Source organism: Nematolebias whitei, chromosome 2, assembly GCF_014905685.2.
Source record: "Nematolebias whitei isolate Nwh7 chromosome 2, NemWhi1, whole genome shotgun sequence".
Classification (NCBI taxonomy): Eukaryota; Metazoa; Chordata; class Actinopteri; order Cyprinodontiformes; family Rivulidae; genus Nematolebias; species Nematolebias whitei.
In genome coordinates this window covers 42784505-42793587 of record NC_056499.1, presented here as the reverse complement: position 1 = coordinate 42793587, position 9083 = coordinate 42784505, and positions in this window count along the sequence as shown.

Sequence of the window (9083 nt, the reverse complement as noted above, 5' to 3'; positions counted from 1 at the left end):
GAGAGAGGAGTAAAGGAGGCCATCTTTGTGAAAAGAAATCGTCCATCGTTAAACAGGGGTGGAGGCCTCCGGGTTCAACTGTCCCCCTCTTACAATGCTGTGATTGCTAGTATCACTCAGCCCTCTGTGAGTAGTAAACAGCCATCAGTGTGCTAATGATCCATTGTTAGGCTGATGGTCCTTCTTGAGCATGTGAGCAGCTGGTTTTGGTTGTCAGCAGCAAAACTGGTTGATCCACTCTGAGACGGTCTATTTAAGAGGCTGAGCTGAATACAGCACCTCAGACTGAGGAAGTCTCTCGGACGAGAGACGAAACGTTTCTACATTTTTTTGTTGATTTGCTTTGTTTTGTTTTTTTTTAATGTCCAGAGGACCAGATTTAACTTTTTTAGATATATTAACCTAGAAACAACACAAGCTAAAACATGAATGTTACCAATAATGTCAATAACAGTTCAAATTAAATTAGACTGTCTTGCTCTCCATTACAGTTATATAAATGCTATGTCTTTAACTGATTCTTTGAACTATCTGGGGATTTATTTTTTTCATGTCTCAAATAGGCCCCTCTGGATTATATATATATATATACGTACTTATAAATGGGGTCTGAGGTGGTGTAGAGGTAGGGCAGCCAATTTGGGTCCAGAAAGCTGTAGGTTCAATGCCCTGTCATGCCCACTGTTGTCCTTGAGCAAGATACCTTATCCCTAATTGCTCCCTGGTTGCTTAAATAGCTGCCAACTGCTCCACCTGGGTGTATCTCATGTATGGGTGAAATGCAGATAACTAATTTCATCATGGTATGGGAACATACAATGATGACAACACATAGCACTTTACATATATCTGTATAAATTTATTTTTTTCTTTTGCAGATTTGAGTTAAATCCATCGTTTTGTCAATGAACCATCCACAGCTTTTCTTTAAAGAGGGACTTGATAACTGCAAATTTTAATGAGGCAGCAAAGGTATGTGCAGAGAAATGAACCATTTGCATCATGCAACAATTCCAACTGTTGGAGGTGTTGGTTTACTTCTTCTAAAACTTTGGTGTTAACTGAATTCAAAGAAATGAAATTTTGTTTAACAAAATGTGATGAAACCATGATGTCATTGCAGGGATGAGAGTCTATCATTTTTTAAATTATTTCCTCTTTCAACTGGAATGAGCTCAGGGGCTAAATGTGGAGAAGGATATATTAACCTAGGAACAACACAAGCTAAAACATGATTGTGACCAATAATGTCAATAACAGTTAAATAGAGATTAGATTGTTTTGCTCTCCATTTCAGTTCTATAAATGCAATGTCTCTAACTGATTCTTTGATCTATCTGGGGATTTATTTTCCTGTCTCAATTATCTCCTCTGGATTCTTTCTTCTGATGAGCTATTGATGCGGCTTTTGTTATCATGTTGTCTGTTTGCCAGAGATCCTAAATGTCTTAACCAGTGGAACCACACCAGAGACCATCGGTGTCTTGCAAATAAAATAATCAAATTGGTGCATTTAAACTCTGCTTTTATGACTTGCGAGTATAAAAAATACTGTTATTTATTTATTTTTTAATATAATGTTATATATTTTTCTCTCCCAAAATGTTACACCTAGTCTACTATCATGAACATTTTCCAAAGAAGGCCATACATTTGCAAGGAATTGTTTTTAATCCATATAATCTGAACAATAATTTCACAAAAATAAAACAATATTTTCAGCTGATATCAAAGTGCCTAAGACAACTCATCAATAAAGTCTGAACAACATTTGATGGATTTGTGAAAAAATGAAGCTTGCTGAAATGACACACTCACGTAGTTGCGTTCAAAGAAGTTAAATTCCTTTTGTGAAATCTGTTCACAATGAAATATATTATTTGAAAAAGGTATATATCTTTAATTTATATATATATATATATATATATATATATATATATATATATATATATTACATTTACCTAAAAAAATGCAGCACTCAATTTAAACCAGTGGCTCTCAAACTGGAGCCCCCAGACCCCCAGGGTCTGCAAGCCGGTGCTTGGGGGTCTGCAAGAAATAAAAAATAAATCAATTACAAGCCCGTAGCTGTTTAACAATCCATTAAAATACACCAAAATACAGGAAATCAGATGTACTTCATTCAAAATTTTCTGGGAGAAGACCCCCAGACCTCACTTTGCTCGTTGCGTTACGGTATTGATCTGTTTATTATAAAACCGTTACTTGGTCTGACTACTGCTGTTATGATTCTGTTCAATTTTATGTAAAGAGTTTTCTGTAGTAATTTGAAGAATTGGCGATACATTTATTATGCTCATTGTGTGAATAGTTAAATTTTTAAAGTTATTTTTTGATACTGTTAATTTTCTCAAAACTGTAATTTTTCAAAGTTGAAATTAAAAATATTGTTAATAAAGTGTGTCTTGAATGTAAAAGACCCTATGTTTAAAAGTATAACACGTGTATTAACACTATTACAGAACAGGTCTTAAGTATTTATGTTATACAAATATTTCCATTGCATTAAAGAGACAAATAAAATAAAAATAATTTAATAAACATGAGGGTTATGAGGAGGTTCCTGAAACTTTTTCTCCCCTGTAAGGGGTCCCTGAACCAAGGCCAGATTAACATTTGCTGTACCCTGGGCAACAATCTTCAAGGGCCCCATCATCATGACCCCAGAATCACCATAATCTGGCAAAATACAGAATAAATTACCATAATACACAGTAAATAGCCTATACTTACAATTCAAACTATCAAGTGCATTTTTATGTATAAAACTCCAAATGCTCATAGAACTATAAATGCTACTATGTCCTCCTGTTGACACAAATCATCAAGACTGAATTAAGTTGAACGCACTTTGAACACCCTATGACAACATATGTGTACTTGTTTAGCAACGTGTTGGCCATTGGTGTCAGAAGCATTTATAATGTGTGTGTGGGGGAGACACACTGATGGGGTGGATGTAGTCTGGGTGTCCTCCCCCAGAAAATTTTGAATAAAGTAGATGCCATTTCTTGCATTCTAGTGTATTGTAACGGTTGTGTAACATCTAGTTTTACCTACATAAGTAAACACTTGATTCAGTAACTATGTTAGAGCTAATGGAACAACAAGTAGCCTGACCAACAGCTGATTCAATTAATTAAATATATTATATATTCAAAGGTGATGATTTGCTGCCCACATTAAAATTAAATGAATGTAAGTTGACTTCAAATGTAATAAGATTATCAATGAATGTATGCGACAAAGGATTTACTGATTATAACAGATTCCTTCAAGAAACCTCCCAATATAAATCATAAAACCATAATGACTTCTGCTCATTCTAAATTTGTCAAATTGCCTAAATTTCCTAAAATGAAGGAGAATCATTTAAAAATAATAAATAAGATATATCCTGTAGCCATGTTTCTTCAAAGATTTAAATTTCATGTTGATTTCTGTGTCTTTTGTAAATCAGAAGATGAATCCCTCGAGCAATTATTATTATTTTTTTCATGTCAATACAAAGTGTTTGGTCAGACATCAGAAACTGGATTTATCTCAAACTTAACATTCCTTCTTTTGGTGCTGATGCCATTTTATTTTATGTGGATAACTTAAGCTCAGCTTTCTTTGATGCCATAAATATAGTCGTACTTATAGCAAAGTACCACATGCACTGTAGTAAGAGGAGAGATAATAAGACCTCCTTCCTGTTCTATGAACAATTTTGTACATACTATTCTTCATTAAGTAGATTAAAAAACACTGCTAGAATCATCTCACAACAGATAAAAACTTATTGTTTTAATTAAAACAAGAAGTTTCTCAAGAAAAAAACCTGACGGTCTTGTCAGCAGGTAAGGGGCGTTTAGCTTTGGGACAAATTGAAGTCGTCGATTGGTCAGTTGCTGACACGCCTTCTGGATTGATTGATAGGTTACGCCATCGAGGATCCAATTGAAAAAATAAAATAAAATCACGAGCGCTGCAGCAGCCGGGCTGGGAGGAGGCGGAGTGGCCCAAATGCAGCGGTCTCTGTGCAGCGCAGAGCTCCAAGTAAAGCTGGAGATAACCAGATATTTTGCTTGTGCTCTCACTGCCCTGGCCCCCTTAGAGATTGTGGGCCCCTGGGCACTTGTCCAGTTGCCCATATGGTTAATCCGGCCTTGACCTGAACCTAAAAGGTTTGAGAACCCCTGATTTAATGCATGGACACGTTTTCTTTAAATCAAATGCCGTTCAATGTTTTTAGTGTTTAAAATCTCATAAATAACTTGTGTATCAAACATTAATAAATCATTATGATGGTACTGTTGCAGTGAAGTTGTACTGACAGCATTAATATTGTCGTGTAGCAGGCAGCTTCTCAATGCTTCACTTCGTTCACTTCATAGGTTGTTTTTTAGAGGATGTCATGTTTGGAAAAGACACAACGATAATGGGTTTGTAAATACACTTCGATATGTCTGCTATTTAGTAAAATCCCTGAGGTGTAAATGAACATTTGACAAAACAAAATTACATTTGAAAAAACAGAATTACATTAAGCCAAAGCAGAAGTGGCAGGAATCACATTTGAAAAAACTGAATTGCATTTGAAACAATGAAATTACATTAGCCAAAGTGGTAGTGGCCGAAGCGGAAATGGCCGAAGCGGAAGTGGCTGGAATTACATTTGGAAAAAACTGAATTACCTTTGAAAAAACAGAATTACATTTGAAAAAAACAAAAAAAAACAGAATTACGTTAAGCCAAACCAAAAGTGAAGGTGATGGTTAGTGTTTTTTATTTTATTTTAACTTTATTAACAAAAAACTATGGTGGCCCTGAGGTGGTTTGGTTTAATGTAATTGCGTTTTTTCAAATGTAATTCTGTTTTTTCCAAATGTGATTCTGGCCACTTCCACTTTGACCACTTCCGCTTTGGTAATTTCCGCTTTGGCTTAATGTTATTCTGTTTTTTCAAATGTAATTCCATTTTTTTTTTTTTTTTCAAATTTAATTCCATTTTTTTCAAATGTAATTTAGTTTTGTTCAGATATAATTCAGTTTTTTCCAAATGTGATTCTGGCCACTTCTACTTTGACCACTTCTGCTTTGGTCACTTCCGCTTTGGCTTAATGTAATTCCGTTGTTTCAAATGTAATTACATTTATTTCAAATGTAATTCAGTTTTTTCCAAATGTGATTTCGGCCACTTCCGCTTCGGCCTCTCCTCTTTGGCTTAATGTAATTCTGTTTTTTAAAATGTAATTCCGTTTTTTCAAATGTAATTCTGTTTTTTCAAATGTAATTCTGTTTTTTCAAATGTTGTTGTGTTTTTATTGGGTTTTTTCAAATGTAATTTTTTTTTTTCAAATGTTGTTCATTTACACCTGAGGGCCACCGTAAAAATCCCAATGAAGTAACTTTCACTAACTTTTGAATATGTGGCTTTGGTTGTCCAGCTAAGGGAGACTTCTTTGGAAGCTGTAGGTCAGCGGGGTGTGATATGGTTTGGCATCGAGTGGTCAGAATGCATTCATCCCTGGATTTACTTCATCAATTTAAAGAGGTATCTGCAGTTCAAAGAAATATGTAAATTGTCAATAGCCTCTATCCCAGCAGTAAGGTGCACCATTGAATGATATGTATTCAGGCCAAAGAAGAGCCAGGAGCACTTCTACTATACTAGAAGCTTGAATAGGGCCTGAGATTAATCCATGTTGTACCTGACTGTTGCTAAATTTTTCCAGTAGAAAAGAAGATCCTTTTTTTTGGAACTCAAATTCACTTATTCTTCACACAATGCCAAGAGACCCCAGTGTGGATATTAATGTTCATACTGGTGGAGGTGCAGAGAGCAAAACTGGCAGCAGCGCTTTTACAGCGCTGACAGATTTCTCAGCGCTGGATAGATTTTCAGTCTTTGCCATTTTACGTTTTGTCATGGAGTCCCCGATGAGAAGTGTGCAAAACCTGGTAAGATGCAGAGTAAGCAACTTTTCTTCCAGAGCCCACAGTGAAGCGGTGGCTTTGCATCAATACCATATAGGTTTCAGTAATCCTTAAGGGTCATTCACACCAAGAACAATAGCAATAGCTGGGATAACAATGTAAGCAATGATGCTCTGTAATGAGATGTGCTTCAGCTGCACACCAGCACAAAAAATTGATTTTAATTATCCGTTTCTGCTGTAGCATAACAGAACAAGATGTGTGCTCCTAAAACTATACAAATGAAGACACTATAAAAATGTACTTACATAAAGATGATGAGAAAAATATTTATTGGAAGTAAATTAGCATCAGCATTTTGTATCCTACTAACGGTCCAAGAAAATGTCCAAAACAAATAAATCAAAATTGCCTGCCATCTCCCATGCCAAAGTTATAGACTGAGATCGTTTTGTCGAGAAACAAGAGTTATAACCATTATGAGCCAAATATCAATTAAAAAAACATGTCTAATGTTGTGAAACTTCACAAGATATGTTAGCAGTCACAGCAAGTATTGAGCTTAAATCACAGCAACTACCTTTCTACTATTGCTATTCTAGTATCTGTAAGATTGCCTAAGTTATTGTCATTTTTTGTAGGATATGGTTGATTAGCTGTGGGGACCATCTTGAAAAGGGTTGGCATCAGATGGTAGTCAGTTAAAATTTTTGACCTATGGTTAACATTTTGAGAACTTTGTTAAAAACAATCCAGTGGTTAATGAAATATTTTGTTAACAGACACTATGATTCGTGGACTTGCTCTTTCGCGGTTTTTCAAAGTAAGATTGAACACAAGGAAAAAAATTGTACAGGACACGACTGTCAACTTTAACATTATTCACAGTGGCAGCATGGTGGCTCAGTGGTTAGCACTGTTGCCGCACAGCAAGAAGGTCCTGGGTTCAATCCCTGGTTGGACCTCAGGTCTTTCTGTGTGGAGTTTGTATGTTCTTCTCGTGCTTGCATGGGTTTTCTCCTGGTACTCCGGTTTCCTCCCACAGACCAACAACATGCATGTTAGTCTGCCTTCAGGCCCAGGCCCCCCTTGCAAAAGAAATCTGTGATCTCAATGGGATTTGCCTGGTTAAATAAAGGTTAATAATATATTCACATGATTGGGACAGTGCTGGATACTGTACAGTGAAAAGTTAACACCTTTTGTAGTTTTCTCTCAATAAGCCTACACTGTATCCCTGCTCATAAGGACTACATTTCCCAAAAGCCAACAGTGCTCCACCCAAAAGCCCCATTTCCTTCTGCTGAAATATTAAAGGGAAAGTTTTGATCTGATCAGAAAAAAGTTTGGTGTTTATTACAATGAATTTGGCGCCAAGCGAATGCAGAGAGCCACACAGAACCCACGGAACTGGAGCAGAACTGTAGCAGAACCAGACTTCCAGACCCATCTGTGAATCTTGAGAGCTGGTAGCTGTTACACAAGGATCTCCGAGCAGGGATGTGCTGGTAAGTGATATTTAGTAGCTACATACATATAAGTACTGTATTTTCTGGAGTATAAGTCACATCAGTCAAAAAAAAAAGCATTATGAAGAGGAAAAAAAAAGATAAATAAGTCACTTCGGCGTATAAGTCACATTTATTATGCGTCACCACTGACTAGTCACGTTTATTATGTGGCACCACTGACTCCCAGGAAAGTGGGCTGGTGTTATGCCAAAAATCGATTGGCGGCACTGGGAGCGCACACAGGACTCACTGTTGCAGTTCTTTGAAATTTAACAAGATCAACACTTAAAAACAATTATTTGTTTGCTCAACGGGCAGCACGGTGGCACAACTGGTAGAGCTGCTGCCTCTCAGCGAACAGGTCCCTGGTTCAAACCCCGGTCCAGGGGCCTTCTGGGTGGAGTTTGCATGTTCTCTCAGTGCATGCGTGGGTTTTCTCCGGGTACTCCGGTTTCCTCCCACAGACCAAAAACATGCATGTTAGGCTGATTGGTAACTCTAAATTGTCCCTAGGTGTGAGTGAGAGAGTGAATGGTTGTTTGTCTCGTTTGTCTCTATGTGGCCCTGTGATGGACTTGCGACCCGTCCAGGGTGTACCCCGCCCCTCGCACAGTGATTGCTGGACATGGGCACCAGCGACCCCCGTGACCCAAAATGGAATAAACGGGTAAAGAAAATGGATGGATGGATGGATGTTTGCTCAACATTATAGTAAATGTGTCTCAGTTTAACTTTTTCCTTAATAAATGCAATTTAATGGTCAATGTTTGGCAGGGGGGCAGTGGGGGTAGTGGTACAGGAAAAACTTATATGCCTACCGGTAGTTGTCAAAAGCCTAGAGGGCCCTCTCGTGCCTGTAGTGGCTGTAAATTGTAATGTTTACTGGTTCATGTTCATTTAAAGCATCATTCAAAAACTGCAAAAAGAGTACGGAGAAAAAAACTTATATAAGTCGTTTCGGCGTATAAGTCGCAAGACTGGCAAATCTATGCAAAAAAACTTTGACTTATATGCCGCAAAATACAGTATGTTGTCAAAATTAGTAGGCTTAAGCATTTAGAAAATTGATTGTGGACTTCATTGCTGCAGGGTAGGTCTGCAGAAACAGAACCGAGTCGGACCGGAACCGAGAGCTGTTGCTGCTCTGCAGAGCCTGGTAAGTAAAATTTAATAGCTACATATATAGTACTGTACGTAGGTTGTTAAAATGATGTAGGTTTAAGAGTTTAGAACACATATGTGTCAAACTCTAGGCCCAGGGGCCAAATGTGGCCCTCGTTGACATCTCATCTGGCCCCCAACATGATATGTTAAATGTAAAATACTTTTTCCATTTGAATTTTTTCAGTAATCTTTGATTATGATGTCAAAAGTGCAACAGGGAACGTCAAATGATACAAATTCTTTCTGAGGAACATTCAACAAAGAAAAGATGTTGGGTATCAAACTTGAGTTATTGTTAATTCTGAAACTGATCCTTAGTTTGAAGAAGGTTTTAATTTAGGCCCCCTTTTGTACGTGAGTTTGACACCCCTGGTTTAGAACATTGCAAGAGTGTGGGAAGTATTTATAAAGCCTTAGTACACACACACACACACACACACACACACACACACACACACACACACA